The sequence below is a fragment of the Jaculus jaculus genome, chromosome 11, assembly GCF_020740685.1.
Source record: "Jaculus jaculus isolate mJacJac1 chromosome 11, mJacJac1.mat.Y.cur, whole genome shotgun sequence".
NCBI lineage: Eukaryota > Metazoa > Chordata > Mammalia > Rodentia > Dipodidae > Jaculus > Jaculus jaculus.
In genome coordinates, this window is record NC_059112.1 from 88,004,328 (window position 1) to 88,018,333 (window position 14,006).

The window sequence follows — 14,006 nt, forward strand, 5'->3', positions numbered from 1 at the left end:
CAGACACATGCACTACCCTGTCCATCTGGCTTATGTGGGTACTGGGGAAATTAAGCCTGGGTCCTTAGGCTTCACAGACAAATGCCTTAGCCACTAAGCCATCTCTTCAGTCCTGAAGGCATATTTTTTAATAATTTTGTTACACATTAAATTTACTTAAATACCTAGTTAGGATAAAGACTACCTTCCTCGGAGATTAAAATAACACCAATGTTTTTATAATGAACTTGCTGACAATTCCCTAAGTGCCTTCAAATACAACCTTGCACTAGCTACAAGGTAACAGGAACCATGTTGAAAAGAAAACCAAAAGAAACAGCATCCAGCTCCTGCTATGGTGCTCATTCTGAGAGGATGGTTCACTAACACCCCACTGTCTACAGACAGAACAAACAAAACTATGACTAACACATGAGTATCCTCAATTTTCCAGTGGACAAACAGATTCTTAATTTGAAAAGGTTGAGTGGGATGGGGAGGTGGCTCAGCAGTTAAAGGTGCTTGCTTGCTTGCAAAGCCTAAATGCCCAGTTTCAATTGCCAACCCACCACATAAACCTGGACATAAAGTAGTGCAAGCACCTGGCTTCCACTGTAGCGGCAATAAACTACATATCCATGAGCGCACACACGAATAATTCACTATTTTAAATAAAAGCTGGGTGAAACAGAGGAAGCAATGTGTCTATTTTTCCTTTTTTTAAATTTTTTGGTTTATTTTTATTTATTTATTTGAGAGCGTCAGACAGAGAAAGAGAGAGAGAGAGAGAGAGAGAGAGAATGGCACGCCAGGGCCTCCAGCCACTGCAAATGAACTCCAGACATGTGTGCCTCCTTGTGCATCTGGCTAACATGGATCCTGGGGAATCGAGCCTAGAACCGGGGTCCTTAGGCTTCACAGGCAAGCGCTTAACCACTAAGCCATCTCTCCAGCCCCTTCCTTTTTTTTTGGAGGTAGGGTTTTACTCTGGCCCAGGCTGACTTGGAATTCACTATGGAGTCTCAGGGTGGTCTTGAACTCATGGCGATCCTCCTACTTCTGTCTCCAGAGTGCTAAGATTAAAAGTGTGTGCTACCACACCTGCTTTTGAGATGTGTCGCTTCTGAGTGAGGAGGAAAGGGGGATCTTAAGTAACACAGACCCAGCCTCCCGGCTAACTGGGCAAGTGGTGGTCTCCAGGCAATCCCTATGTTGTCCCATGGCTACATCCACTACTCATCCCGTCCCTTAGGTACTTGGAGAAAACCACTGCTAAATACTTCAGAGTTTCCCAAGAATTTTTCAAATGAAATAGGGTTAGGGTTGTCTCCACAACAAAGAAAAACAAACTAAATGCAGACACACTGTCCAGTCTTGCTTCCAGCAGGTGGAGAAAGCAGATCGACCGTGACAAATGAGAGCGACCCACAGCAGGGCTGGAGAGTGGGCAGGCCCTTCTCTAGCATGCACAAGGCTCTAGGTTCCAGCCCCAGCACCCTGTAAACAAGGTGTGGAGGGGCACATCTGTAATCCTGCCCTTAGGAGATGAAGACAGGAAGACCTGAAATTCAAGGTCATCTCGAGAAGCTACACAAGAAGTTCAAATCCCACCTGGGATTTGATCCCATCTCAAAGAGAAAGAAACAGCAGAGCAGCTGACAAGAGATTTCTGGGGGTATTCAAGCAAGTCTAGCTTGCTTCTACCAAAGTCCAGCTGAACTAATAATGCTGCTCCCACAACTAAGTTAGTCAACCCACTTTTTGGATTCCATATGCAAATGAGCAGGTCTGGATTTCTTCAGCAAGACTTGCTTGTGCCAACTCACACATTAGCTTCAGGAAGCAGACCCTGGCTAATTAAGACATCAGATAAATACACCAGAGGTAAACTGCAAAGCCCTATCCTCGGGCCCGGAGCCCACCTTCAATACTGGATTGAGTAGGCTTCTCGCTCTCAAATGGAAAAAAATGAAATGACTTCTGAAAGTCTACTATTTTGGTATAAATCACATTTTTTTTTATTTATTTTTTTTTTTTTTTGGTTTTTCAAGGTAGGGTCTCACTCTAGCCCAGGCTGACCTGGAATTCACTATGGAATCTCAGGGTGGCCTCAAACTCATGGCAATCCTACCTCTGCCTCCCGAGTGCTGGGACTAAAGGCGTGCGCCACCACGCCGGCTTTAAATCACATTTTTATTTCTTTGCAAGGTGAGACTCACACAGAGAGAGGGAGGGAGAGAGAGAGAATGGGCTTGCAGGGGCCTCTAAGATGTGGCAAGCCAAACTCCAGACACAATGGATTACTTTGGGCACGTGGCTTGATATGGGTACTAGGGAAGCCAAATCCAAGGCAGGCAGACTTTGCAAGCAAGCACCTGTAACCAGTGAGCAGAAGCCCTGCCTGAAGTACCATTTAAAGGTGAGCTCATCATTATCCCTTTACCTGCTTTCCACATTGATTCACTTCCACCTAAGAGCCGTAAGTACTCTCTTCTAAAAAGACCAGCCCTCCCGCACCCAGGCCCCTGTACCTCTGGTGTACCTCTAGTCCAGCTCCTCACCTTACCTCTAAAGGCTGACCTGCTAATGAATGGTCCACAGTGTTCTCATAAGGATGATCCAGCTTTAGGCTTTCAATAGTCAAGAAGACATGCTTAAGACAGTAACCCACCCAGAAAGCCACTATATGCCTGCCAGGTCCTAGTCTAGGTACTGAAGATAAGAGTGACAGGAAGATAGAACCCATTCCTGGCCTCAACGTTTAAATTATGCAGGGAACAGTGGGATGGGAATCAATGACCACGGAGAAGTGGTATGAACGGGCAATGAGAACAAAAGGTAACTGAAAATGGGTGGAGGAGAGGAGCTACTTCAGTACGCCCACTAAGATCTGAATGGCAAAGCAGTAAGCTATGTGACACCCTCAGGGCAGAGCATGAAGCAAGAAGAAAGCAATTCAGATGAGGCAGGCAGGAGCAGGCATGCGCATAGGCACAGGTGTGGAGCTGGCAAGCTACAAGGGGAGAGCTGTGAGTGAGACAGGTTTTCAAGGTGGTGGTACAAGAAGGCCTACTCACTGGGTAAGCAATGATGTTTGAACTTTACTCTAAGAATGATGATAACCTTCCCTCCTCTTTTTTTAATGTTTTATTTATATATTTACGAAAGGGAAACATGAAGACAGAAAGGAAACCGACATTCACCCATCACATGTATAGTGCCAGACAAAAAGCATAGGCAAGTATTTCTGCAGTGCATTCTATAAAATATAGACATTCATGGAGAACTTTTTGCAGCCACATGCTAAAAGCAACAGGGCTTTATAAGGAAAAAAATGTTAAGAGCTATTCAAACCCTATGCATCTTTATAACCTAAACATTACTGCATGCAGAAGAAAATCTGAGAGGGTGAAAGATACTTGAGGCTGCTGAGACATACAGGTTTGGGGACCGGGAGGTCAGCACACCATCAGCACAGGGAGACTAGTCCACTAAGTAGTGGGCCTGCACATGCTGGTGGGACACGCCTCTAATCCCAGCACTTGAGAAGCAGAGGCAGGAGGACCACCACAAATTTAATCATCCTGACCTACATGACAACTTGTCTCAAAAAAAAAAAAATGAACAAACTGAAACGTTTTCCCACTCCCCACTCTGACAAATGCTGTAGAGATAGTTTCCAGCCACAGCCACAGCACTTCACCATGCATTCTCACCATCACGTCTATCAAGAGACTATTAGTAAGCTATCCTAGTTGGAAAAGAAAAAGAAAAAGGCACCACTTTTCTCATTGTTACCAGTTCTCACTTTGTAGGAACTCATTTTTATGTTGTTTTTTTGTCACACTGAAGAAAACAGCCAACCAATGCATCCATTAGCATTCAGGTAAATGTGAGTCATCTGAGAGAAGAGCAGAAAGGGGCAGGAGGCACAAGACCCCAGGCAGCCCACAGGGAGAGGGGCTGCAAAGAAAATGCAGCGGTGTCCAGCTATAAAAGCCAACCTTCCACCTGCACAAGGCTCTCTTGCTCCCTGCAGATGAGGACACAAGGAGAAGACAGAACGGCCGGCAGATCGAATCCCTCCCATGCTGCACAATGTGTAAGCCTATTTAGCAACATTCAGAGGAATACTAACCTAGTAAATGTACAAATCTTGGCGATTTTCATTTTGGAGATCCTCAAAGGTGTCTGCTTGGTTCAATTCCTCAAACACCCACTTAAAAGGCACAAGCGTGAGCGCATGCACACGCGCGCGCGCACACACACACACACACACACAAATTGAATTTTTTTAAACTTCCATTTTTTAATATTGCTTAAAGCAGTAATGAAATATTATGGCAATCACTTTAGTTCACTTTTATGCTGAAAATCCTATGTACCCTGATGACAAATTCTGGTTCAGTTGAAAATATCAACTATTTCTCTTCTGGCCAAAGACTTATCTAATTGGAAATGGTAACAGGATGAACTCCCTCTAATCCTCAACTTCTACTCAAATACCCAAGGTCTGACTATCATGGATGTTCTCATCACAAAGCCAGAAGGCTGTGTCCTGCTCACCTACTCCAAGTTCTCCAGACTCTCCCTCTCCCGTATCACAAAACCAACTCTTCAAGGCCATGCCCAGCCTACAGAATACAGAAAGTATGCCTCCTACCGAGCCTGAGGATCAGATGGAGGAAGAAAGACCTGTGCAGCAATGGGTGGCTTAGACAAAGTACATTCCTGAGCCTGTAGGAAAGGCACTGTCAAAGGACAGGTCATCAGCAGGTATGTGGACCCAGAGCCAGGGAGCAATGGTATACTACTATCAGAAAAAGGTTGAAATGGGGTGAGGGGACCACACAGGGAAACGAACTACAAAGAACAGGAGTGTTAGGAATAAGGAGTTAAGGCCACACAACACCTTGATCAACTTTAACTGGTAATGTCAAGGTCAGTGTTTCTTTTTCTTTTTTAAGTATTCATTTGTTGGGCTGGAGAGATGGCTTGGCGGTTAAGCGCTTGCCTGTGAAGCCTAAGGACCCCGGTTCAAGGCTTGGTTCCCCAGGTCCCATGTTAGCCAGATGCACAAGGGGGCGCACGCGTCTGGAGTTGTTTGCAGAGGCTGGAAGCCCTGGCGTGCCCATTCTCTCTCTCTCCCTCTATCTGTCTTTCTCTCTGTGTCTGTCACTCTCAAATAAAATAAAATAAAAAAGTATGTAGATAAAAGTATGAGTAAGTTTTAAGTATTCATTTGCAAGGAGAGAAAGAATATGTGCATCAGGGCCTCTTGCCACTGCAAATAGAACACCAGATGCATGAACCACTTTGTGCATCTGGCTTTATGTGGGTACTGAGGAATTGAGCCTGGGGCCAACAACTACAGAAGCATATGCCTTTAACCACTGAGACAACTCCCTAGCCCCTGGAGTTTTCTTATTCAAGCATGAAGCCACCATCATCTTCTCTGCTAGGCCATCACAGTTTGCCAGCTATCACAGTTTGAAAGTAAATCTTTACTATGAACTGTCTCCCTAGACGCATGTGTTTGACACTCAATCCCCAGCTAGTGCCTGTTAGGGAGGGTTGTGAAATCATTTTTTTTTTAATATTTTTTATTTATTTATTTGAGAGCAACAGAGAGAGAGAGAAAGAGACAGAGAGAGAATGGGCATGCCAGGGCTTCCAGCCACTGTAAACAAACTCCAGACCCATGTGCCCCCCTGTGCATCTGGCTAATGTGGGTCCTGGGGAATCAAGCCTCAAACCGGGGTCCTTAGGCTTCACAGGCAAGCGCTTAACAGCGAAGCCATCTCTCCAGCCCGAGGGTTGTGAAATCTTTTAGAAGGTGAAACATAGCTAGGACTGTGTCACTGGGGCAGGCTTGAGGTTTTATATTTCAAACTGGCTCTGTACTCTGCCTCTACTTTTCTTATCTGGTGATATGATGACATGACACTGCTGTGCTCCTGCCACGCTTCCCCTGCCATGATGGCTACGTCTCCTTTTCTTCCCAAAGCTACTCTGGCCAGGTATTTTGTCCCACCAACAAGAAAGTACTACTCCCAAACCAAAAGAAATTTCTGCAGATGTCCAAAGTTGTAGAACAGCATGTCAAGTAGACCTCACTCCCTACAGTATGACTACCACCAGACCAAACAGACCTCACTTCCTATAACATGAACACCAGGAAACCAAAGAGCAACAACTTTGTGAGGTCAGATGAAGCTCTATTCAGCTTACCTATGTGAATGATCTTCAAAGTGGAAAGGTTCTATTGTTCTTTGGAAACCTATACATCAAATCACTCAGATGGAAAGTCTATAGCATGCCAAAGTATAAAGATGGGTGAAAGAACTGTCCTGGGGGAGGCTTTGACTACCAAGAGCCAACAGCTCTCCAGCAAAGAGAGGTCTGCCAGAGACAAGTGACTAGGGGCCACAGGTCAGAACTCAGTCAACTTAAGAATATCTCAGGGCTAGAGAGAGGGCTTGGTGGTTAAGCGCTTGCCTGTGAAGTCTAAGGACCACGGTTTGAGGCTCGATTCTCCAGGACCCACGTTAGCCAGATGCAAAAGGGGGCACATGTTTCTGGAGTTCGTTTGCAGAGGCTGAAAGCCCTGGCATGCCCATTCCCTCTCTGCCTCTTTCTCTCCCTCTCTCTCTGTCATTTTCAAATAAATTAAAAAAATGAACAAAAAACATCTTAAAAAAAAAAATATCTCAGAAACCCAGCACTCAGAACAATTCAGAGGCAGAAGAATTAAAAGTTCAAGTCCAGCCTGACCAACATAGTTATTTCAAGGCCAAACTGGACTACATGAGATGTTACCAAGTCAAGTCAGATGCACAAAGTGGTGCATGCATGTGGAGCTCATTTGCAGCAGCTGAACCCTAACCCTGGCCTGCCCATTCTCTGTCGTCTCCCCCGCCCCTTCTGCTTACAAATAAATTTATTTATTTTTTAATGGGATTGAAAAAAAAGGAAGAAAAAATAGAGCAAGACTGTACCTCGAAAAACAACTGGAAGATGGCTCAGTAGTTAAGGTTGTTTGGTGCACAAGCCTTTCAACCCAAGTTCCATTCTCAGCTCAATCCCCAGCACCCAAGTAAAGCCAGACACTACGTGATGCATGCACCTGTAATTGCAATGTACCTATAACAGGCAGGGTGGTCAGGAGAATCTCAGAACTTACAGGGTCATCCTGGCAGCAAAACCAAGAGAAACTGTCTCAAAAACAGGTATGGCGGGCTGGAGAGATGGCGTAGCGGTTGAGGGCTTGCCTGTGAAGCCTAAGGACTCCGGTTCGAGGCTCGGTTCCCCAGGTCCCACGTTAGCCAGATGCACAAGGGGGCGCACGTGTCTGGAGTTCGTTTGCAGAGGCTGGAAGCCCTGGCGCGCCCATTCTCTCTCTCCCCCTCTATCTGTCTTTCTCTCTGTGTCTGTCGCTCTCAAATAAATAAATAAAAAATTTAAAAAAAAAAAAAACGGGTATGGCTAGAGATGACTCAGCACTTAAGATGCTTGCCTGCAAAGCCTAAGGGCCAGAGTTTGATTCCCCATGTCACGTCATTCATACAAGGTGGTGCCTGCATCTGGAGTTCATTTGCAGTGCCTAGAGGCCCTGGCACACCCACTCTCTATCTGAACTTTTTCTCTCTGAGATAAAGTATTAAAAAAAAAATAGTTGGAATACTTCAAAGTTGTTTTCTGACCTTCACATATGTGAGCACCCATACATATACACAGATACAAATACATACACACACACATATACACACAATAAAAAGTTAAATAAATGCTATCTACTCAAGACAAAGCAACAATAAATGTTACTGTCTATGTTCCAGCCTTCAGAGTGTCAGTTTATTTCCATTCGGAATGTAGATCCTAAATCCATAAACATGGGACATTTTAATTCTTTACTACCTTAAGCCAGCATTTTCTAAATTGACTGAATGAGTAATAAAATCATTATCAGTTGAGAAGCTTATGAAAATGCTTTTTTATTTTAAGCTGGGCATAGTGGTGTACACCTTTACTATAACACTCAAGAAGCTAAAGCAAGATTACCAGTTTAAGGACAAACGTGGGCTATACAGAAAGATCCACAGCAGCAAGAGTGTTTTAAAAAAAAAAAAAAACCCAGGCCAGTGTGAAACCCTACCTCAAAAAAACAAAAAGCACAACAAAAAAAAGAAAGAAAGAAAGAAAGAAAGAAAGAAAGAAAGAAAGAAAGAAAGAAAGAAAGAAGGAAGCAAGCACGATTTGGGCTAGAGAAATGGCTTGACGGTTAAGGCATTTGACTGCAAAGCCAAAGGATCCTGGTTCAATTCCCCAGGACCCACATAAGCCAGATGCACAAGGGGGCGCATGCTTCTGGAGTTCGTTTGCAGTAGCTGAAGGCCTTGGCACGCCAATTCTCTCTCTCCCCCCTCCTTCCCTCCCTCCCAAATAAACAAATAAAATATATTTTTTAAAAGTTTTAATTATGGGCTCAAGAGATGGCCTAAGGGTTAAGCGCTTGCCTGTGAAGCCTAAGGACCCTGGTTCAGCACAAGGGGACGCACACATCTGCATTTCGTTTGCAGTGGCTGGAGGCCCTGGCGCACCTGTTCTCTCCCTCCCTCCCTCCCTCCCTCCCTCCCTCCCTTCCTTCCTCCCCCTTTCTCTCTCTCTCTCTCTCTCTGCCTCTTTCTCTGTCACTCTCAAATAAATAAAAATGAACAAAGATTTTTTAACTACGAATTAGTTTTTTAATAAGAGAATGTTTTTAAAAACAACTTTTTTGTTGTTCATTTTTATTTATTTATTTGAATGTGACAGAGAGAGAGAGAGACAGAGAGAGACAGAGAGAAAGAGAATGGGCGCACCAGGGCTTCCAGCCACTGCAAACAAACTCCAGATGCACGCGCCCCCGCCCCCTTGTGCATCTGGCTAACGTGGGTCCTGGAGAATCGAGCCTCGAACCGGGGTCCTTAGGATTCACAGGCAAGCGCTCAACCACTAAGCCATCTCTCCAGCCCAAGAGAATGTTTTTAAAATACAACTAGATGGGAGGCTCAGATGTGTAATCCCAGTACCTAGAAGGCTGGGTGAGGTAGGGCAGTTCTGAGTGGGAGGTCAGCCTGCGCTAGAGTGTGGCTGTACAAACGAGAGAGTACATAAATTAAAGGATGGCTGGACCAGGACCTACAGCAGTAGCTGTGAAAAGCTTATGTCCATTATTTCACACGTATGCACACCCTGTGCATGTCACCCATACTTCCAGTGAACAGCCACATCAGATTCTGCATAGAATGCACCATGTACAGTGGAAATGTAACTCGGCAATGGACACAGATGACATTTCAGGGCGCAAAGAAAGGACTGGAAATGTTTTTATCTAAGAAAGGCAGCAGCCTTTTCCCTGAACCATCTTACCAAAATCTTACCAAAGTGTTACCAAACAACATTAAAAAATGCTGTAAACTAACATACTTGAGCCAGACTTGGTGGCATTTGGGAGATAGAAGATTCAGGAATTCAAGGCCAGCCTCCACTACACAGTAATTTCCATGCTAGCCTGAACTACATGAAACCCTACCTCAAAAACCAAACATACAAAACACATATTTCAGACACAACACAACTGTAGTCAGGGCCAGATGTGATGGCTTACCCTTTAATCCCGGCACTTCAGAGGCTAAGGTAGGAGGACTGCCATGAGTTTGAGGCCATCTTGAGCTGCAAGATGAGTTCTAGATTAGCCTGGACTAGAGTGAGACCTTGCCTCAAAGAAAAAACAAGGTACAGTATATTCTAGAGTCAGTCAACCCTCCCCAGCTAAGTCACTGAATGCCACCCCAGCCTTCAGCTTCTGCTGCTACAGCACAAGGGCCACAAGTAGGGCTGACCAAACATTACCTAAGGAGGCTTCCTGCATCACCAGGTTCTACGCCATTTTATGTGCATTCACATTTCAATTAGTATTACTTCCATCTTCTGATATGTAAACCAACCATAACAGTTGCATAGCTCCCAGGGCCACCCACATAGCTCCAGCTCCTCCCCAGTTAGCATCATAGAATGAGTGACACCTTGTGCCCTGCACAAGAGGACCCTACCTCAACAAAGCCAGCACCCAGTTACAGAGCAGATCTGCATGAAACCCAATGGGGCATCTCTCTGACGTGGCTCCAGCTGAAAATGAAGAGCACAACTTAGAGGCAAGTCCCTTTATGAAGAAATTGAACAGCCAATGAAAATCACAAGTAACATCATTTTTTAAAGTTTTTTAAAATATTTATTTATTTGCCAAAAGGGGGAATGGAGGGTGTGTATGTGTACACCAGGCTTCCTGCCACTGCAGAGCAACTCCAGACACAAGCGCCCCATCTGCGCATCTGGCTTTACTTGGGTACTGAAGGAGCAAACTCAGGCAGTCAAGCTTTACAAGCAAGTGCCTTTAACCTTGGAGACACCTCCCCAGCCCAGAACTGGCATCATTTTACACGACACCAATTACAACTAAAATCAGAATAGAATCCAATGTCTCAGAGTCCACAGCAAAGTTCCCAAGTCACAGTAACTTCCAGATAATATTAGATGCAGTTTCACAGTTCTGCTACACCAAGCACAATTATAACCATGCAGATCAACTACTGCCTTGGGGGCCAGGCTTGGGTTTCCCACACAAGCATGAAGACCCGAGTCCAGATCCCCAGCTTCAAAAGCAGAGTGGACAAGTGGTGTGCACCCATAATTCTAGTGCTGGGGAAGTGGAGACTGCATGATCCCTACAGCTTACTGGCTAATCTAGCCAAATTGGTAAAGTTCAGTCAGAAACTCAGTCCCAAAAAATTAAGATGTCGGCTGAGTGTGGTGGCGCACGCCTTTAATCCCAGCACTCTTGAGAGGCAGAGGTAGGAGGATTGCTGTGAGCTCAAGGCCAGCCTGGGACTACAGAGTGCGTTCCAGGTTAGCCAGGAGTAAAGTGAAACCCTGCCTCAAAAAAACGGGGCTGGCCGAGCGTGGTGGTGTATGCCTTTAATCCCAGCACCCCGGAGGCAGAGGTAGGAGGATTTCCGTGAGTTCGACGCCACCCCAAGACTCCATAGTGAGTCCAGGTCAGTGTGAGCTAGAGTGAGACCCTACCTCCAAAACCAAAAAACAAAAATCTGGGCTGAAGAGATGGCTCAGCAGTTAAGGTTCTTGCCTTCAAAGCCTAAGGAACTGAGTTCAATTCCCCAGGACCCACATAAGGACAGTGCAGGAAATATCAAGGTGGTGCATGTCTGGAGTTCATTTGCGGTGGATGGAGGCACTGCTGCACCCATATTCTCTTTCTCCCTACCCCTTTCTCTACCTCTCTCTCTCTCAAATAAATAATAATTTTTTTTAATTGTTTCTTAAAAATTAAGGATGAGAGTACCTCATCCTTCCTCATGAGGAAGTCATGTGCATCTGGTGTCAGCCTTTGGCCTCCACTCCCACCACAAAACACCCCTTCACACACGTGCGCCCTTGCACACACACATCACATGCACACAAAACACAGTAAAATCAACTACTGGCCAAACACAGTGGCTCTCACCTGTAATCCGAACAGTCAGGAGGATAAAAGTGAGTTATAAGCCAGCCTGAGCTACACAGTGAGTTCCAGGGAGGCCTGACCTAGAGTGAAACAATGAATCCCCCCAACAAAACAAATACATAGGACCCACAATGCTCATCTAACTGCTAAGCACCTGACAAAGCAGCAACTGAAGTGAGATACGCTGTGCTCTTCTGAACAGCTAGAACTCTGCTTCATCTGAGCTTAGTCACTTCTGATTATTAAGCTTAGGTGGGACTCAAAAGTCACTGGTCACCCTGACCTAAGAACCTAATCATGATATAAAATTGACACCATGCTTACCATATAGCTACTATAGTTCTGCCAACCAATTTGAAACCTAAATGTTAAATGCCACCAGAAACAAGTGACTGAGCAGAAAGAATGGACAGAAAAGCATTGGAGAAAATAACATTATTTGTTTTATTTTCAACATGTATTTAATTTTATGTGTGTGTTCATGCGTGTATGCACACACCAGGATCTCTTGCTCCTGCAGACGAATGCTACATGCTTGTACCACTTTTTTCAACTAGGTTTACATGGGTACTGTTTGTTGCTCTGCATTCATGTGTGCATGTTATGATGTATGGTATGTGTGATGTGTGTTGTATGCACGTGTATGTACAGTGCACACACCCATGCATGTTCATGCACAGGACAGAAGAATGTAGAATGTCTTTCATCTGCATATTTCCTTGAGACAGGGTCGCTTTCTCAACCCAGAGCTGCTGTCCATCAGTGACTGTCCAGTCTCTGGCCCCCAGCCCCTCCCCCACCAGGCTTTACAGATCTGCATGTCCACACCCAGCGTTTTACATGAGTTCTAGGGAGTAAAACGTGGTGGTCTCCTGCCCAAGAAGTCCTCATGCTTAAGTGGCACATGCGCTTAACCACTGAGCAATCTCCAGGGTCCTTAGGCTTCACAAGCAAGCCCTTAACCACTTAGTCATCTCTCTAGCTCTCTCTATATATATACTTTTAAACTTAAAGGCATTTTAAAAACGTGTTACTTTGTTAATAATACACCTAAATTAGGTTCAAGGCTTGATTACCCTGTACTCACATAAGCCAGATGTACAAGGTGACGCATGCATCTAGAGTTCGTTTGCAGTGGCTAGAGGCCCTGGTGCGCCCATTCTCTGTCTCTGCCTCTTTCTGTCTGTCACTTTCAAATAAACAAAAATAAATTTTAAAAAAATAGTAACTCCAAGTGGACCATGGCACAAGTGGACATGGCAGAGTATGCCTATAATCCCTGCACTCAGAAAGCAGAGGCGAGAGGACCACAAACTGGAGGCCAGACTGAATTTGTACCAAATCCCACACCAGCCAGTACTATATAGTAAGACTGTTTCAAAACATTAAAATAAAAAGCACCTAAGTGCTACTTTCCTTTAGAGTGTGGGGGGAGTAATGGCACATACCAGTAACCCTTGCACTTGTGAGGTGGAGGCAGGAGGATCAGCCTCAAGGTTAAGGCTAGCCTCAAGGCTATATGAAGCCCTGACTATAAAAGCGGGGGAGGCTGGAGAGATTGCCTGCAAAGACAAAGGTTTGATTCTCCAGGACCCACAGAAGCCAGATGCACGAGGGGGAACATGCATCTGGAGTTAGTTTGCAGTAGCTGGAAGCCCTGACGTGGCTATTCTTTCCTCTTTCTGAAATAAATTAATTAAATTTTTAAAAATCAGGTTTAAAATCCTTAGCACCACTACACTGGGCTCAAGTACAGGTTGAAGATTCCCTAGCCAAAGCAAAGCTCTGTGTTGCCCCACTTTGTGACAGGCTGCGTGAACAAGGTACATGGGAAAGAAAACCAAATTTCATGTTCATCCCCAAGATCTCATTATGAGTATGAGCTATCCTAAAATCTGAAGGAAAAAAAAAATCCCATAGCACTTCAGAGAAGCAATCCCTAATCCTTGTAACTAGATCCTTCCCCTTCAGCAATGTGATCCTAGCTAGATGGGCTCTTCCTTAATACAGCAACTACCATCTCAATTAAGAGGACAAGCCTATCCACTATCACTAAACTCTAGGAACCAAGCAAGTTTTTCTCCCTTGTCCACTCTGGCCACATGCCAATTCCAATAACCAATTCAATATGACTGTTAGGGGACCTGGGCCTGAGAAGTCTACTCAAAAGGAAGATTCTACCACATCAATGGGACAAGGACACTTGGCATGAGAATGGTATTTGAGCTGGATATAATAGCCAAGAACTTTGCCAAATTCTCCTGGAAAAGGAGGACCTTCCCTTCAAGAAGCCAAACATGGTAATTGGGGCACATGACACGCCCACAAAACAGAAGGTGTGATGGTGTTTATCATAGTAGTCATGGAATATTCTGAATCTCAGGAAGAAATACACTAAGTCTGGGCAGGCCAGGAAAGGCTTCTTGAAAGAAGTGGGACATAACTGAGACTAAAGAAAGGTCAC

At 44.9% G+C, this 14,006-nt stretch overlaps 1 protein-coding gene across 5 annotated transcripts in view; it reads right to left on the minus strand.

Moving 5' to 3' along the window:
- Positions 1-14,006, minus strand: part of Tbl1xr1 (TBL1X receptor 1) — a 141,578-nt gene that overhangs the window by 121,205 nt on the left and 6,367 nt on the right. The window contains exon 2 of one of the 5 annotated variants that reach the window (XM_045161332.1): positions 10,074-10,149. The exons of the other annotated variants lie outside the window; for them this stretch is intronic. The gene's annotated coding sequence lies outside the window, so the exon portion shown is untranslated. The remainder of the gene's footprint in view (positions 1-10,073; positions 10,150-14,006) is intronic. 5 annotated transcript variants of the gene reach the window in all.